The sequence below is a fragment of the Impatiens glandulifera genome, unplaced genomic scaffold (genome assembly GCF_907164915.1).
Source record: "Impatiens glandulifera unplaced genomic scaffold, dImpGla2.1, whole genome shotgun sequence".
Taxonomy (NCBI): domain Eukaryota; kingdom Viridiplantae; phylum Streptophyta; class Magnoliopsida; order Ericales; family Balsaminaceae; genus Impatiens; species Impatiens glandulifera.
Genome location: NW_025918817.1, coordinates 48,749 through 68,619, shown reverse-complemented (window position 1 = coordinate 68,619; position 19,871 = coordinate 48,749).

Sequence of the window (19,871 nt, the reverse complement as noted above, 5' to 3'; positions counted from 1 at the left end):
TAGCAACAGAGATTTTGCAATTAAAGTCATAAGAAATCTTCCCAGAGAATGGGACATAAAGACGATGGCGATGAGAGAATCTAAAGACCTCAACAAGATGTAGTTGCATGATTTGTTCATCGATCTAAAAGCCTATGAGTTTGAGATAAACTAAAGGAATGAAGAGGAGTCATCCACATCTTCCGTCTCAGCCAAGGCACTGGTGACTGCTGAAGAGCCACCTATCGCGACTGTTGTCAAGTCGGTTGAGCAGATCAACAGCGATTCTATTAAACTCTTTTTCAAGAAGTTTGGCAAATTCATGAAGAAGACTCAATCTAATTCTAACTCTAATTCAAATAATAGTAATTATAAGAATGATTCCAAGGCTAACATAAAATGTTTTAACTATGACAAACTTGGACATTTCAAGGATGATTGCAGAAATACAAAGAGGGATGACAAGAAGAATCATGACAAGAAGAACAAGAAGGAGCAGAAGGCTCTTCTAGATGAGGAAAGTAAAAGAAAATGGGCTGACAGCGATTCTAACGACAATTCATCAAGCGAGCGTGATGGTGAAGTCATTAAATGCTTCATGGTTGACGACTCTAAAGTATTTGACTTCTCCTCAGACGAGTTCACAAGAGATGACTTAACCATTGCACTCAATGACATGGTCATTGAGTACAAGAGGCTATTAGACTCTTTTAATGAAATAAATTTGAAAAACAAATCTGATAGCACTGCTTCATCTCAGAACACTAAACAAGAAGTTTTGAAAATTATTGAGCTCTCATCTAGGAATGAGAAGCTCAAGGAAACAATTAAAACTCTTTCTACTGAAAACCAAATACTAAAATATGTGATTGGTTCTTGGACAAAATCTGGAACAGAGGACAAAAAGATGCGTTCTCAGCAAAGACCTAACAGATGTAAATCCAGTTTAGAATTTGAAAACAGCTTCCTAGACAAGTCCAACAAAAAGTTGAACCCAGTAAAAGGCGAGATTAAGTCTATAAGCTTTATCAAGGGACATTTAATTGAAAGTGGAACTAATCACAGCTGTGATGATTTAACTTCAAAGGATAAGATTAAATATGTTAAGCCAACTAAAAGCTGGCTTAAACCCAAAAAGAGGGCAGCCAGAAAGTCTGGCAAGAAAAAATTTGACAGAAACTCAAGAAACTCTTTTCAAAACTCATCTTCTAAAGTTAAAGGATCAGTAGTAGGCAGAAAGACGTCTTTCAAACCTAAATCTTTTACCTTATTAACAACTCAAAATGGGAGATCCATAAGACTAACTCAGAATGGTTGTTGCTCGGAAGACTATCTTTTGTTTTGATGGTCCTCTTAGCTCTCTTCTTTGTTTCCTTTTGAATGAACCCGGTAAGAGTTTTCACCTTCCTTCTAAAATTCTGAACAACCAGAAGGTTGTCGATTATGTTCAAAGGGTGAAAACGCTCAAATCTAAGAAAAGGAAAAGAGATATCTCCAACCCTCCTCTAACCGCAGTCTTAGAGACTTCCTAGGTTGAAGAATCATCCTTTTTAGTGAAGTGATAGGAAGAAGAAGAAGAAGAATAGAATATAAATTTCTTTATGAAACTTTTGTTTGAATATTTTGATGATGTTTCTGGTGTAAACTCAATTTAGTTACCTTGAACAATGTTTTGTCTGTTTCTTCTGAAAACACTCATTTGTTATTGATTATGATATTTTGAATGTTTTACTTGCATGCAAACAGGGTTTGTTTTATTTATATGATGAATGCATACTTTGGTATATATATATATGCAGGTTTTCAATTTCTTCATCAAAAAGGGGGAAATTGTTGGGTCAAATTATTTTAACTAAGTGTTGAAATAATTTAACCACTGAGATTTTGATGATGAAATGACTTATGAGTTTTGATGCAGGTGTATTGAAATCATATTTCATAAGACTTAGCCCTAATAAGGATCATTAGACCGATTTTGCCAATAGATGCATAGAATTAGACGTGCAATCTAATGAATGCATAGAATTAGACGTTCAGTCTAACTCAGGCGGAGTTAGATGTGCAGTCTAATATATTTGGAATTAGAAGTGCAGTCTAACTCAAGTGGAGTTAGACGTGCAGTCTAATGAATGTATGGAATTAAACGTGCAGTCTAACTCAGGCGGAGTTAGACGTGCAGTCTAATGGTTATTGGATAATTAGACGTGTAGTCTAATTTGTGAAAGTTAGACGTGAGTCTAACTCCTTCAGACAAGTCTGAGGTAGAACCTGAATTAGACGTGCGGTCTAACTTAGTGGAGTTAGACGTGCAGTCTAATGGTTTGTAACAATTAGACGTGTAGTCTAATTAGTGAAAGTTAGACGTGAGTCTAACTCCTTCAGACAAGTCTGAGGTAGAATCGGAATTAGACGTGCAGTCTAACTCAGTGGAGTTAGACGTGCAGTCTAACTCAGTGGAGTTAGACGTGCAGTCTAATGGTTTGTAACAATTAGACGTGTAGTCTAATTGGTAAAAGTTAGACGTGAGTCTAACTCCTTCAGACAAGTCTGAGGTAGAACCGAAATTAGACGTGCAGTCTAACTCAGTGAAGTTAGACGTGCAGTCTAATGGTTTGTAACAATTAGACGTGTAGTCTAATTGGTGAAAGTTAGACGTGAGTCTAACTCCTTCAGATTAGTCTGAAGTAATTGTAATTAGACGTAAGTCTAATTCTATTAGACCAGGCGGTCTAATGGACTCTGTTATTAGACGGGGATGTTTAATTTCATTAGACATATTTTCACAATCCGTCTAATTGAAATACGTCTAATGCTCAGCTTAAGAAGTATGCTTGAAGCTAGCACCCGCCTACCCACGTGCTATAGTTATATCCTACTCCTGCTCCACTTTCTAGTGAAGATCAGTACAACAGTTATATGCAACCAACCAACGAATGCCACGTAAGAGAATTTTCTTCATATTACTTGTTTTGCAGGTACATCTTTGATGGAATATTCAGCGCACTATCAGTGGTGTACGGCCACGATCATTGTGCTCAGAACCTGTTGTGTACAATGGAGGCTTTCCAATGGAAGAGTTCCACGTATCATTCTAAAAGATTCGACCGTTAGCTCCTGCTCAGTATTTAAAAAATCTCAAGGACAACGGACAATCTGCCTCACGAACTGCCAGATTTTACAAAGAGTTAATCTACAATTCTGCTTGCTATTCAAGAGAGAGAATTCAAGCCTTTGAACATTCATACTTTGAAGCTGCTTTCTGATTGTACTGTGTGTGAATCAAGAGAGAGCTAGAATCAAAAACACATTTAGCTGAGTGAAATTCTTCATATTGTATATTGAACAGAGTGTGTTCTGTTCAATAAGTGAGATAAGTGTGTAAACTGTATTTGATTCGAATCATATTATAGTGAATCCTTCCGGTGGTTGGAAGAATGGGTGACGTAGGAGAGTTTCTCCGAACATCCATAAACAAACTGTTGTGTTCTTCATTTCTATCATCTTTTCATATTTCATCTTGAGCTTCAAACCCAAGTAAACAATTCCGCCTTGAATCTATTTCAAGTGTTTACAAGTGTTTGCGTAGAATAGAAAGTGAATTAAATCCCTAACAGGATTTCTTTCAAACCGTTTTTCATAAGCCTTCATCCATAGCCAGACCCCCGTCTCTATCGATAAAGCCGATCTTATCAGAGTCTCTCGCTGTAGAGGTGCATCCCTTGGTAGCCCATATTTTGCCTCTGGTCGTAGCGCCTGTTGAGGCATCTACTGTGAATCAATTTGAAGATCCAGAGTCTTCCGAGCCTGCTGTCCAGACTACTATTATTCCTGCAGCAGAAACCTCTTCTAAGGTAACCTCCCAACCTATTTTGGTCGTAGAGCCTACTGTTGTTCATATTGTGGAACCAACTGCTGAACCGGCTACTAAGTCAATTGGTCATATTATTGTTGATAATCCTGTTGAGGCCCCTACTAAAGAGTTGTCCAAGGAGCCAGCCGAGATAGCAACTGTTTAGTCTCCTATTGTAGAACCGGCTACTACCCTCAACCTGAAGTTGCTATCCCAACAGCAGTAGTTCCTTTCTTCGACTTTTCTCCAACAGCTATTTTGAGAGAAAATCGAGTTGCACAGGGTATCATCTTCCTTGAAGTTGCAATTAAGGGTAAAGGACCCTTGGTTGATATTCCTAAATATCTCTCAGAGGTGCAGCAATCTCTTGACCTTATCATGGAGGAGGTTGAGTCCACTACCTCTAAGAGAATAGAATCCTACGAAAAATGGTGCAGCATCAGACTCCATACGAATTTCAATGAAGTTATTAAAGGTTCTGATTTTAGTAAGCAATGGAAGACGCTGCTCAAGTTGGAGAAATCGTTCCTCTCTTGGACCCACACCAAGGATGTTCATGAAGCTCTTAAGAGAAGAGAGCTCGTTGCTGTAGTATCTAGAGGGTGTGATCTATTTCCAATCCTCAATCAAAGGGAAGCCAACTTCAACCATTTGGAGAGAACGGTTGAGGTAGACGATAAAGTTAACAGTCGTTTGCAATTAATTTTAGACTCATGCAGCTCAACAACTCTGTGCTTTATTCATGGCACGGAGTCGTCCAAGATTGAAGAACTTAGTAAGAAGGCGTCCAATGTCGATCTGAATAGCTCGGATGCTAAAGAGGAGCTAACATTCCTTGAGAAATTGTAGCCTCCTCCTGCTCGGTCCATTGAGGAGATTAGTCTTCTAGATCTTCTCACTACTGAGCAGTAGCATCCTCCTTTAGTTAAAGAGTAGGCGGTTCTTCATACTGTTGAGCAGCAGCTTCCTATCACTGCTGAGAAGCAACAACTCCCTGCATCTAAAGAGTAGTAAAATCTTCCTTCTGCTGAGAAGGAGTTGTCTCAAACTGATGAGCAACAACAACTCTCCTCCGTTGTTGAGGAGCTGGTCTCAAAACCTGTTAAGAAGATAAATTCCTCTACTCAAGAGAAGGAGCCTTCCTCTACTCCTAAGCAGTTCATCCCGTCTGAGCAGAAGTCATCTGTTGAGAAGGAGCCTTCCACGGCTATTGAGCATCTCTCAGCTCCTATCTCTAAGAATGCCTCTTTTATTCAACCAATATCATTAGGCAAGGATATGTCTGAAGAGAAGCGATATTCTCCTTCTTCATCCAAGAAATCCTCCCTGATAAATCACTCAGTTCTGAAGAGGTGTCAGGATTCATCAAGGATCTATACGATGAAATTGAAGGAACAGACGGCGAGTCTCGAGCCATGATTAATGTGCCTCGAGCCTCATCTCCCGATAAAGAACCAGATTTGTCTGTCATTCAAGTAAGTATTCGAGCCTCCCATATTCTCTTTGTTTTAGATGGCTCCCATATCGTTTCTTCTACTCCCACTTTCCCTGAAGAGTCCTCTCGGGGAACGATGGATCTCCACAACTTCATTATTAAACCTCTTACGCCAATGCAGCTAAGCATCAATACAATCATTAGTAAGTTGGATATTTTTGAAGAGCGAACTACCTCGAACACAAATGCTACTACTGATGTAGCCCTAGCTCAAGGAGTTTCAATCAAAGAATTGTGGAGGACTTCGGGTGAAGTATAACTTAGACCTCCACAATGAGACAATGTCATCAATGGGTATGATCTGCCATCAACTGCTCGAAATATCTGAATCTCTCAAGATAGAAGAAGCTGAGAAAATCGAAGATGCTAACTTAATCTCTAAACTCTTTCAAGCTGAAGAAGATACTAAAAATGGGGAAGGTAGCAATCAAGGGGTAAGAGGTGGAAGAGATGGTTGCGGTCCGGGCACTCGATCCAGAAGGAAGCCAGGCCAAGGAAGTTGGGGAGGTGGCCGAGGAGGAGGTCAAAGTGCAAACCGTGGAGGAGGTCGAGGAAGAAAAAGTCGATGGCAAAGTCTTCTCTTTGGCGAAGGCGAAGACGATCAAAACGAAGACTGAAGTTATAAGAATTAAAAGGGGAGAATCTCAAACTTTATATTTATTGTATTTCACACTTATATAAATATATCATTTACCTTTTAATTTCTTGTTCTTAACTTAACTTTAACTTAGTTTTAACATCATTAAAAAGGGAGAAATTGTTAGATTAAGTTAAATAAAGAAAAAGGAAAATCAATTAATAGAGAAATAATTAATTAAGGAAAATGCTTTAATCGATTTAAATGAACTTAGGTGAATAAGTTTAAATCATATCGACATAGTTTTAATGATGTATTCGTGAACAAAAACTAATTTGTGTAAATGTCTATGCGCAGGTACTAGTCTGAAGAAGCGCGAGAAGATGTCTTGCTTCAACAGACGTGCTAGTCTAAAGAAGCATGAGAAGTCGTCTTGCTTCAACAGACGTGCTAGTCTGAAGAAGCGCGAGAAGACATCTTGCTTCATCAGACATCCTAGTCTGAAGAAGCACGAGTAGACGTCTCACTTCATAAGACGCCTTAGTCTGAAGAAGCGCGAGTAGACATCTCACTTCATTAGACGTGTTAGTCTGAAGAAGGGAGATTAAACCTCTCAATTTATCAGACGCCCTAGTCTGAAGAAGCGCGAGTAGACATCTCACTTCATCAGACGTCTTAGTTTGAGGATGTGCGAGTAGACGTCTCACTTCATTAGACGTGTCAGTCTGAAGAAGCCCGAGTAGGCATCTCACTTCATCAGACGCCCTAGTCTAAAGAAGCGTGAGTAGACGTCTCACTTCATCAAACGCCCTAGTCTGAAGAAGCACGAGAAGACATCTCACTTCATCAGACGACCTGGTCTAAAGAAGTGCGCGAGCATACGTCTCACTTCAACAGCTGGTCTAAAGAAGTCGGCACGAGAAGACATCTCACTTCATCAGACGACCTGGTCTAAAGAAGTGTGCGAGCATACGTCTCACTTCAACAGATGCTCTGGTCTAAAGAAGTGCACGAGTAGACGCCTTGCTTTCGCAGCCATCTGAAGAAGCGTTCATCTATTACTTAGTTCATTAGCATAGAGAACAATAGTGTTCGTTATCAATCGTCTACTAAGTTAGCTCAATACGCTTAACTGCCAAGTACTCAATTATTCCTCTATGTTCGTGTTGTACCTTCCAGTACACCATGTGCTACCAAGTATTCCACAGTACAATCTGGTACGCCATGATCCAACAAATATATTCTTGTGTACGATCTCTTACACCTAGCGTACATCCATTAGAAAACTGACATGTATACAAGAGACGAATTCGACAGTTGCTACACTTCAATATAAAAGGCGATCAGAGTGCAAAGATGAATCTCTCGGTTCTCCAATCTCTACACGATCTACAAATTAATAAGCTCTGTGTATCAGCCGTCTGAAGAAGCGTCCATCTACTACTTAGCTCGTTAGCATAGAGAACAATAGTGTTCGTTATCAATCGTCTACTAAGTTAGCTCAATACGCTTAACTGCCAAGTACTCAATTATTCCTCTAGTTCGTGTTGTACCTTCCAGTACACCATGTGCTACCAAATATTCCACAGTACAATCTGGTACGTCATGATCCAACAAATATATTCGTGTACGATCTCGTACACCTGGCGTACATCCATCAGAAAGCTGACATGTATACAAGACAAATTCGACAGTTGCTACACTTCAATATAAAAGGCGATTAGAGTGAAACGACGAATCTCTCGGTTCTCCAATCTCTACACGATCTACAAATTAATAAGATATGTTTCTCTAAGATCATTTTGTAATTCACTAAGCTAAGTTGAGTGATAATCTATTGTACTACATGAGTGTATCATCAGTATTGTAAGTTGAACAGAGGTTGTCTATTCAACATAGTTATAGCTAGGAGTTCATAAATAGGCAGATGTTAAGTCTTGTGTTTCTGACTAGGTTTGTGTAGTTGTTATACGAATCAAATTCTTCTAGTGAAAAATCTTTTGAAAACAGAAGAATGGGTGACGTAGGAGTTTTATCTCCGAATATCCATAAAACTTCTTATGTTATTTCATTTCTGCATCTTACAGTTGTTTATCTGTCGCTTCAAATCTAGCAAGCATTTTCGCACTTGAATCCGTTCAAGAGCTTGCGAAGATTTGTGAAGAATAGAAACATATTTTCATCTCTAATGGGATTAAAATCGAAGTAAAAATGATAAGTTGCACAACAATATTCAAACTCTCTACTATTGTTGTACCCGATCCTAACACATGTGCACGCCTAGAATCTGAAAAATAATTGGTTAAAATAAAACGTTATATATAGAATTTTTCAAAAGTTAGGATTTTATAAAGTAGAGACCATTTTTTAACCGATACGAATGATATAGCGAGAAATCCCTTTTTCGAGTATCACCAAACTACGAATCAAAAAGAGAATTTAGTCAAAAATACGTTTGTACAAGTATAGTTTTTATTGATTTTAAACTAAAAATTATTTGGCGACTCTTTATCAAATGAACAGTCTTTTAAATTAATTATTTTGAATTAATTTAAATACAATTTTTTTATTCAAATTTTGATTTGATTAATTTAAATCTAAAAATTTATTTAATATTTTATCAAAATTAATTATTAAAAAATATTTGTGACATGCAAACCAACCGAGGTTGAAAATTCTCAAATCTCGAGCTTTTTTCGGGACAAATTTTCCGGGTTACAAATAAACTTTAAATATGTTGGAAATATAAAAATAATTATTCTTAATACTTTTACATAATGAAAATAAAAATTATAAAAATTTATTTTTGATAAATAATTTTATATTTATAGAATAAATATTTTTTTGTATTAATGATTTTTACACATTTATATATATATATATATATATATATATAAAAGTTTAAAATTGATTAATAGTTCAAAAAAAATTATTTATGTATTTTTTACACTTTTTTCTAACATTTCTTTTAATTCTTTTTATTGAAGGATAGATAAATTTGATATTTATTTATGTATTTGATATTAAAGGATATAAAATAATGGACATACTTAGGGATGTAAATGAGCCGAGCCGAGCCGAACAGTATCAAGCTCGAACTCGACTCGTCTGTTATATATTCGGGCTCGAGCTCGGCTCGAGCTCGTTTCGAGCTTTTATAATCGAGCTCGAGCTCGGCTCGTATGAATTTAATTGAGCTCACGAGCCGCTCGTATTCGGCTCGTTTAAAGCTCGTTTAGAAAGCTCGTTTAGAGCTCGTTTAAAAAGCTCGTTTATGAGCTCGTTTAAAGCTCGTTTATAACTTAAACAATGAAATGAATGCAACATTAAAGTAAAAATTGTAAATATACTTTTCAACTGCTATGTGTAACAAATTAGTGGAAATAAACTATCAAAATGATAAAACACTAGCTAATAACATAATTACAAAAAGCATTTTGCTTTAGTTTTAGAATACTTCTAAAAAGGATATCAAATATACACCATAGTAATTAGGCTTACAGATTCCATCACCTGAATCAAAAATATGTCAACTGGACAGTTATTAGGGCACAGTTAATTCTAGATCCCTTCAATACTAATAAATCGTTCTACAGTTTTAACCAAATGACCAATTTCAGGTAATGGAATCGATCAGGAGCAAATTCATTCACTCTACTTTCCCCTTGAAATAAAACCCTCCTCAAAAGACAACTTAGCACAACAACAGGATCCATTAATGAGCAATGAAAAGTATGCAGCTAATGATATAATTTACATCTTAGTTCGTCCATCCGAACCAAAAACGAAAGAGATTTCTGCAGAAATCTTAGGCAGGTATCGGATCTACTAGACAGATCATTCATTCTACTTGCTCGATTCAGAACAGAAAAGATCATATATATATATGATATTCTTTTAAGAACATTTTTAAATCTCAGACAGGTATCGGATCAACTAGACAGATCATTCTACTTGATCGAATCTGAACAGCAAAAATCATATATTATAAATAAATTACCTCAAACCCTAATATCAGTATAGAATTCATGTAGATCTACAAAATTCATACAAAGCTGAAACATGGAATGATTGAAATCTTATATCAAAACATTAAAGACACGTCCGTGGAGAGAAAAGAAAAGCGAGAAAACCTGGACAGCAGAAAAAGCAAAGAGATCAATACACAGTGTAGACTCCTAGCAAAGTGTCTCGAAATCTTGTACGCAATCTAGTCAATCCCTTCTCTTTCTAGTCAACTAAGAGCATGATGAGAATGGTGGGAATAATAAACTCTTTTCTTTTTCCTTGTGAGCTGCAACCTTGAAAACCTAGACGGAAGAGAAGAGAGAGTTATGAGAGATAGAAGGATGAATGACCCTCTTTCAGTTCTTCTACATAGTTCTAGAGGTATCTTTTAAAAAATATATATTTATTAATTTAAATTTAATTAAAGATTATTATAATATTAATTATTTTAATATATATATTACTTAATTTTTTTTTATAATTTATATAATCGAACATGTTCGTGAGCCTATTAACGAACTTGTTCGCGAGCCTATAAGCGAGCCTATAAACGAACATGTTCGTGAGCTTACGAGCCGAATATCGAGAAGCTCAAGCTCGGCTCGTTTAAATTTTCGAGCTTTTAAACGAGCCTAAGCTCGGCTCGTTAAGATTAACGAACGAGCTCGAACAAGCTTTTTGCCGAGCCGAGATTCGAATAGCTCGCGAGCAGCTCAGTTCATTTACATCCCTAGACATACTCATAAATTTGGAAAAACCATTCCATTTAAGGAAAAATAAAATATTTTTCATTTCGAAGAAAGAGGAGCAACAGTTGCGAGATTCAGGTAAGGCTAAATCCAATGTTATGAATTCTTTACTAATTAAATGTGATCAGTCTGAATACAATTAAGGTACATTGGCATTTAGATTTTAATTTATGAAAACTTAAATTATTATATAATAAGGATAATTTTAAATATTGATATTCGTACTAATTTAATTTAATTTTAGGAGAATATATATATATATATATATATATATATTATTTTTGATTAATAATAATTTTAAATAATATTATTGTATATTGGTTTTGATAATTTTAAACCATAATATTAAGAATATAAATTGATTTTTGATCATTTTAATTAATTTAATGAAGAATATATATTTTAGTTTTGAAAAATTAAATGGAGAATATATATATTCATTGAGATTCATATATTCTAAATTAAGATTAAATTTTATGATGTTATCTACCAATCATAATTTACTAATTTACGCTGGATCAAGATATATTTGAATTATCTCTTTGATAAGTTAATAATTATGAACCCTATATTTAGCTTTAGGGATATTTGAATTTTCTCTCTCATTAATTAATATATATGGATGTATTTAGATAATTTTAAAGTATTTTTTTATCGAAAATATAGATATATTGATTTTATAAAATATCAAATAATTAGTATAGGATATAAAGATTTATGATGTTATGGTTAAGATAATATATTTATGAATATTTAAATTCTCTAGTTAAGTTATTAAATTTATGGATAATTAGATCTTAGATATATTGATTTTTTATAATATTAAATAATTATTACGAAATATAAAATTTATGTTGTTATTATTAATTAATTTCTTAGATTTATGGATATTTAAATTCTGATATAAGTTATTAAATTTAAATTTATGGATATTTAGATTATCTCATTAAGTTAATCATAAATTCTTTAGAGGAATTCTCTATTTGACTTAAGATTTATAAATTTAAGGATATATATTCATATAATATATATTATAAAAATTAAGAGAGAATTAAAAAATAATGTTTATTTTTAATAAATCAATATATATATATATATATATATATATATATATATATATATATATATATATATATATATATATATATATATATATATATATTATATTTTAGGATCGAATATAAAAATTAAAACATACAAAGAAAGTCTGAAGAGGGACAACTTCTGTGTTTAGGATAATAGAAATGCCTATCAACCAATTATAATACTTAACTTCAATTTAAAGTTCCAAAATATCCAAGATGCCAAAAACAGTGGCTAAATAGGACCAAACAGGAACACAAAATTAAAGTACCATTTTATAAAAGGGATCGACATTTCAAATCCATGCCAGATGTCCATTCAAGCTTCTAAGATAAGCTTTAATTTTTTATTAATTACTTTTTTTTTATGAAGGGTAGTTAGCGGTCATGATCAACACCTAATTTGATTAGCCTATTAGGCTAGACATTTAAAGCAAATAATTAAATACGTAGTAAGATTTGGAACGTACCCGGGAATGAAGGATAAACACACTGTCCTTCAACCTTTTATTGATGATGCTTCCAATTAATTACAACTGGATGATGGTGCTAGAGAGTACAATAGAGAGAGAGAGAGTACAATACAGATTTTAGGGGTCGTTTTCGCCTCCTCTTACAACCCAACATAAACAACTATTTATAGTAAAACATTTAAATAAAAGTTAAAAACTTGAACAGTGATTCTCAGGATTCCCGGGATAAATTTTTTCCCGCAAATTACGGATCTTGTCTTCTTCTGCTGCAAACAGTACCTCCCAGGATTCCCGGGATAAGTTTTTTCCGCATCTTTCGGATCTTGTTTCGCTTTAAATTTTGAACTGGATGGATGATGATGATCCAACGTCTTTTTTTGAAATTTTTTCAACCAAGGTGTCTTTGATTGCTTCGAAAATGTCTTCAATGGCGACATCACTTTGAGCGTCTTGAAGATAATCGGATGCCATAGTTGAGTCTGATTTGTTTGATTTATTATCATCTTCAAATTTAGACATAAAGTCTTTCTTCATTTCTTCAATATATGCAGATATCATCTGACTTTTTGATAAGTTCTCTGACCTCATTCGAAATTTTTTGGAGATATAATCAAACGGGGACGGTGCTTCCGCTACTTGTCGTTTATCTTCATACATACTTATTTGCTGGTGTAGGAGGTCCATTGTCTCCTTCCCGAATCGCTCTTTTGTTTCCTGATCTACTATCATCATCTTATCCCAAAATTTATAAAATGATGACCTAAACAGACAGGGAATGCCTGTTTTGGTATAACCAAATTCAGGAATCCATCTCCAGATCCATGGAATGGAAAATTTAGTAAAAAAGAAACATGAAGCTATTCCGTCAATATATAAGTTAGCTTCTTGTTTTTGCAGAAGCTGGGGAGATACATTGCTCCATTTATCGAATAGGACCTTGATTTCTTCTGGTAAAATCTTTGGGCAGGGACCAAAATGGTAAAACCAGTCTATGAACCAGTGGGGAATATCACCTCTATAGACATTTGCACATACCTTGATGAACCAGGAATGTTTATATTTATTATTCTCATAATATAGTTCCTTAGTAAAGGCATCACAATAATCCCAATAATTAAATTTGATTGTTGTCGTTTTATTAAACGATAATTCTCTTTCTTTCATTGGGGATATTCCCCAATCTTCCAACGAAATTGTCTTTTTTATTATTATTTTGCTCAAATTATAAATTTCTTTGTTTGCCCCAGAGAAATGTGATATTTCACATGACCCACTTTGAATAAGTATTTGCTCGTAAAATATCCGAGACTTGTAGGTCCTTGACGGAGTGGATGTATTATCCAAATACCTCTGCATTATTGTCCATGGCTCATTCCTCCATTTGACGTCCTTCTCTTCTAGGAGAAATATAATTTCTTTATATTCATTTCTTATAAATCCAATATTATTAGATTCTGATTCTTCATCTCCCAGTATTCTGGCGTACGTTGGATTGTCTTTTTGACTGTCCGAACATTGGGATAGATCCATTGCTATCAGTTTTTGTTTACCATACTGAGATATGATCTCTGGTGCTCTGCCCCGACCTCTTCCTCTGATAGAGGAGGATCCTCTTCCTCTATTAGAGAAAGAATCATAACCCCTTCCGCTCATTCCTGTAAATTTAAAAATTCACGGGTCAAGAAATCAGGGAGATTATTATCTATCCCTTTTTTGTATGATATTTCAAAATCAAATGTGGCTAAATGAGCTTGCCATCTGGCGAACATTTGTTTTGACACATCATGTTTAAAATCTTTCTGGAACATGAATTTAGCTGCGTTGCAATCTGTTCGTATAATAAATTTTTGATTATATAAATCATCTTGGAATTTTAAAACACATTTGACTATCGCCAGAATTTCTTTTGCGACTGTCGCATAGTTCTTTTGAGAGTTGTTCCATTTCCCTGAATGGAATCTGACAAGATAGACCTGTTTTGTTTCTGGATCTAATTGAGTTAGTATTCCTCCAAATCCTATGTCAGATGCATCAGTCTCAATTACCTTTTCCCAATTCGGGTTACTTATCATTAAACAAGGGAGTACCTTTACTTTATTTTTAATTCTCTTAATAGCCTCTGTATGATGGTTTGACCATGGTTTAGGGTTCTTCTTCAGTCTTTCATATAAGATTGATGTATCTTCTGTTAGATTTTTATAGTATGGAGCCACATAATTTAAGCTGCCTAAAAATCTTTGTAACTGTGTTTTATCAGTGATCACATTAGGGAATTTTTCCGCAAATTCTATGTTTCTATTAATGGGAGTAATATTTCCCTTTTCAATGATATGACCTAAAAACCTTATTCTTGTTTTGAAAAGATCCATTTTTGGTTTAGAAATTACTAGTCCATTTTGAGTTATTATTGTTTTGAACATATTTAAATGTTTGAAATGAGTTTCAATTGTTTTTGAATAAACTAATATGTCATCAATGTAAACAATTATAAATGTGTTATAAGGATTAAAGATATTATTCATAATTTTTTGAAATTCGGATGGAGCATTTTTTAATCCAAATGGCATTACATTCCATTCATAATGTCCTATAGGGACATTGAATGCTGTTTTATACCTGTCAGATTTTTCAATCTGGATTTGCCAATATCCTGATTTTAAGTCAAACTTTGAAAATATTAAACTATCATACAGTCTATCTAACAGATCCTTTTTATTAGGAATTGGGTGCCTAATCCATTTTAATACTTTGTTTAGGGGTTTATAGTTTATTACTAACCTTGGCAAGCCTCTTTCGACTTCTGAATGTTTATTTACGTAGAAAGCCGTACATGACCAAGGTGATTGTGATGGACTTATTAATCCCTTCTGCAGTAGTGTATCTATCTCTTTTTTGCATAATTCTAGATATTCTGAATTCATTTGGCAAGGTCTTGCCTTTGTAGGAATATTCTTTTCATTAAAAGCTTCCTCATATGGTAGTGAAACTATATGTTTCTTTCTATCCCAAAATACATTAGGATGTTCATTACAAATATCTATTGAAAGTTGGTCTTTTAGCAGAGCTATTTTTTCTTGTAATTTAGGATTTTCTAGTTGTTCATCTATTGTTATTAGACTTATTTTTTGCTTTAGAAAATATATTTGATCTTGTTTTGCTTTGATATTATCATATATACTATGTAACATTTTAGTAAACGGTTCCACAATAAATTCTAGAAAAATATCATGTTTCTGGAAGGTTCCTGTAATACCTTTATTATTAATCATCTTAATAGGGTAGATTGTGTTTAAAAATGGGGTTCCAAGTATGACCTGATTTGATATATCTTTAGCAAGTATAAAGCTCTGAGGAATGCATTTATTATCAGTACATATATAAGCTTTTGGAAGTTTATATTGGATTTGGAGTTTATCTCCCCCTGCATGCCACAGGGTATGACTTGTTTTATGAAAATACCTAGTAGGGATTAGTCCTTCCTGAATAACATTTAAATCTGCTCCGCTATCAACAAGAGCAGTAAATGATCTTGTATAATGATTATCTATTAGGAGAGATATTTTTATGTGCCATTTTTGGGATTTAACCATTTCTATTGTGGATAAAAAAATTTCTGAGAAGATATTTTCTTCAATTTCTACTTTGTTGTCATTATAGTGATTTTTTTTCGTTATGGTTATCCTCAAGCTTAGTTATTCTAGACTCTTGTATAACATTCTTCTTTTTTAATATCTTAATTTCTTCCTTTAAATTATTAATTTCTTTGTAAAGATTTGTGAGTGTTGTATTCTCTTCTTTGTTTTGAATCTTGTGTCTGAGTTGATTCATTACTTCACTCATAGTGTAAGATTTATTATGATTATTATAATTGAATCTCTTTTCTTCGGGCTCTTCATTTTTAGAGGATGAAGTTCCTTCTTCATAATTAAACTGATCTATGATCTGCATTCTTAATTTTGGGTCTTTGATGGCTTTTAGTAATTCAAAAGCATGATTTGATGTTAAAACATTAACTTTCATATCTGAAAATTGAGATATGATTCTATATAATTCTGATTTGTCAATATTTTGATCTAGGTTATTTGTTTCCTTTTTAGGACAACTTAATCCTGATCGGCAAGGCTCACATTCAGAGTCTTCCGAGCTTGATTCCGAAATATTTTCATTATCTAGGTCATCTATTTCAGAATCACTAGGTATTGAATCTGAACCAGATTCTTCAGATTCTGAGTTTTGTAAAGTTTGTATTATTAATCTTTTTGTGTCTTCTGGGATTTCAAGATTATTAATTTTTTTCTTTGCCCAACAGAATTTTGAGGTGTGTCCTAATTTTCCACAGTTGTAGCATTTCTTACTATTTTTGAAATTTTTTGACTTATTTTTAACCTTTTCTTCCCTCCTCTCATTTTTTATGTCCGAGTACTTTCGGAATTGTTTTCTATATTTGTGAAATTTATTATATTTCACCCTTTTCTCTTTTCTAGATGTAGGACTATCTATTCCAAATTGTTGGCAAAATTGACCTAATTGTTGTTTTTCATTTTGACTCTGTCTTTTAATTTGTTGGTTTAACCTAGTTTCATTACATAAGGCTAGTCCTTCCTGTATACAGGTATCTATTAATACACCATATGTATAATTTTCATATGGTATCATTGAATGACTCTTTTTGAGATTTCTTCTAACCCTTTCAGCAAATAAGCTAGGGAGGCCATCTATAAATTTGGATTTCCAATGTACATTATCACATTCTGGTAGTTCCATTACTCTACTTAAAAAGGTATCTTTGTACCATCTAAAATCTGAGAGTGTCTTGCACCTTAGGTTCTGTAATAATGTTCTAATTGTATCACTATTATCACTGAACCTTCCCGTGAAGTGTTCAATGATGTTAATTGCTAATGTATAAACTGCATGTTCTGTTAGGCTATTGTTTTCTTGTTTTACAGTGTTAAGAATAGAATCTCTATTCTCTTGGGAAAAATAATTATCCCACCAGCCCTTTAATTGTCCAGTGAATCCGGCAACAATCATTGTTGCTATTGTTTTATCACTATTTTTACTATTTTTACAAACTGTTGAGTACATTAGCATCCTATGTACTGTATTATAAATTTGTTTGTTTGAATATCCATCAATATTCCATTCATAGATTTTGTTTCCTGAATAACTAATATCAATTGTATCTGTGTATTCTTCATGTAAAACATCCATTGGTGTTGGTCTGTTGTAGTAAAATTTACTTTGTATAGGTTTATCAGCCCATTTATCTATTTTATTAATATGATCTATGTTTTCCTTTTCTAAGGTCTTAATGCTTAGCTTGCTAAATTTTTCATCAAGAATTTTCTCAAACTCTTGCATTGGCCTTAGTTTGAAATCAGATATGATTGGAGGTGGTTGGAAAGTTGGTAAAGCTTCTTTTTCTTTTGGAATTATTTTTGACGTTCCTGGTTTGATTTCATTTAAAGATTTTATTAATTTTTCAATTTTATTTTCCATGGATTGTAACTGTTCTCCTAAAATATTTAGGAACAGACTTGTGTAGTTTTGTTGTTCAAACATATTATTGATATGCTTGCATGTTATTGGGAGCGTATCATTTTCAATTAAATTTTTGTATGGCGCGAAATTTATTATTTTTTCTCCCTTTTCAATATGGAAAGGTTGTTGGGGTGGATATGTCCCTAGATAGGTTTTTCCTGATTCTAATTTGAAAGTTCTTTCAATTACCGAAATATAATTTTTAACATAGGTGCTTATGAACCAAGAGGTAAAAGGAATTAAAGCATTTTTCGCAGTACAAAACTCATAAAATTCTTTTTCGAATTGTTTTATTTCGTTGGTGTGAAAACTTTCAAAAAACCATTTTCTGAATTGGGTATATCCCGGATTTTTGAATTCATTTGAAATTATTTTTCTGGCTGTAGAGCCAGTATTGAAATCTATTTTGGGTGTAATAATAATTTAAATAGAAAAGTTCATTTCCGACATTGTCGGTTCAGGTTCATTTAGAGTTTGGGTGTTATTTTCCCTAACAATATTTTGTCTGTTGATATATAATCTTTCTGTAATTGGAGTTGAATCTTCTGAAAACGTTGATTCCCTTATTTGAGAGGTGGATGCCCTAGAGGGATACTCAACCTTATAATCTAATGGTGAGATATATGATTTGATAGAGCTATGTCTTTGTATTGGACATAACTTTAGGTTTGTGTCAAATCTTACTTCGACACTTCCTTCCTCACTTTGACAAATATCTAATATATTATTATGATTCTGGACCTGTGGTTTTACAGGTACAGCTTGTTTTATTTTCCAGTTATCTGGGAACGATATTTCTTCCCATTTAATTGGTCTCCTACTAGTTATGTTTGATTTATCACAATTTGTTTGTATTAAAATTGTCTCATTATTGGGTTTGTCCATTATTCTACAAAGTGGATTTCAAGTGAATAATGGTTTATAATATATTCTATAACAAACACACATTACTTCCGATCCGGGAGCATAATTATATCCATGTGTTTTAATATTTAATGTTAGGGAGTCAGTTATATTAGCGTCAGATAAAGATAATTGTAAGTTTGGAAAAACGTTAAAATAAACCGGTCCTTGAGCTAAACTGGACTGTATTATTCCCATTAGGGATTGTTTCCAATTTAGGTTTCTTCCATCTCTTAGGGCTGCCATAAAGCTCTCTGGTAAACCTTCTAAGGTTAAAGGTTTAAATGCCACCTGCACTAGTCATATATATATATATATACATATATATATATATATAGATATATAGATATAGATATATATATTTAAATAAATAAAAAATTTATTATATTTTTTATTTTATGATTAAAAATTAAGATTAATGATTATTAATAAATTAATAAATAATTATATTATATTATATTATATAGAGATTAAAATGAATATAAAAGAGAAAGTTGGATTATTTTACGCCTTGAATTAAGATTTGGTCTATGTATAAATTTATTTTTTAATAAAATACATGTCATTAATTTAAAATAAAATTACATGTTCCTTTGGTAAATTATATATGTCAAAATAATGATACTCTTGTTTATAATTTGGATTGTATTGATTCATACAAATAATATATATATATATATATATATATATATAATAATGATGCTTAATTTTGAAAGTGTCTAGATTGTCGGATCGAGAACTGTAGTTAATTTATATATATATGTGAGAATACATGGATACTTGGGTCGAATTTTGGGTTGACCCGCCCATAAACTTAAAACGGTTATAATAAAATTAAAAATGTTATAGGTATGTTTTGAACTCGCAACTTAACAAAACAAGTACAACTCTTTAACCAACTAGACTAATAACATTTTATAGTTTTAATTCAACACCAAATTTGATTAACGCGAGATGTTGTAACAATATAAGTTCAAATTTTTAACTAACTAATCTATATATATATAATGATGCTTAATTTTGAAAGTGTCCGGATTGTCCTGGTCGAGAGTTGTGGTTAATTTGGATATATAGGTAAGAGTAAATGGATATTTGGGTCGGATTCTGGGTTGACCCGCCCATAAACTTAAAACGATTAAAAATAAAATAAAAAATGCTATAGGCATGTTTCGAACTCGTAAACTAACAAAACAAGTACAACTTTTTAACCA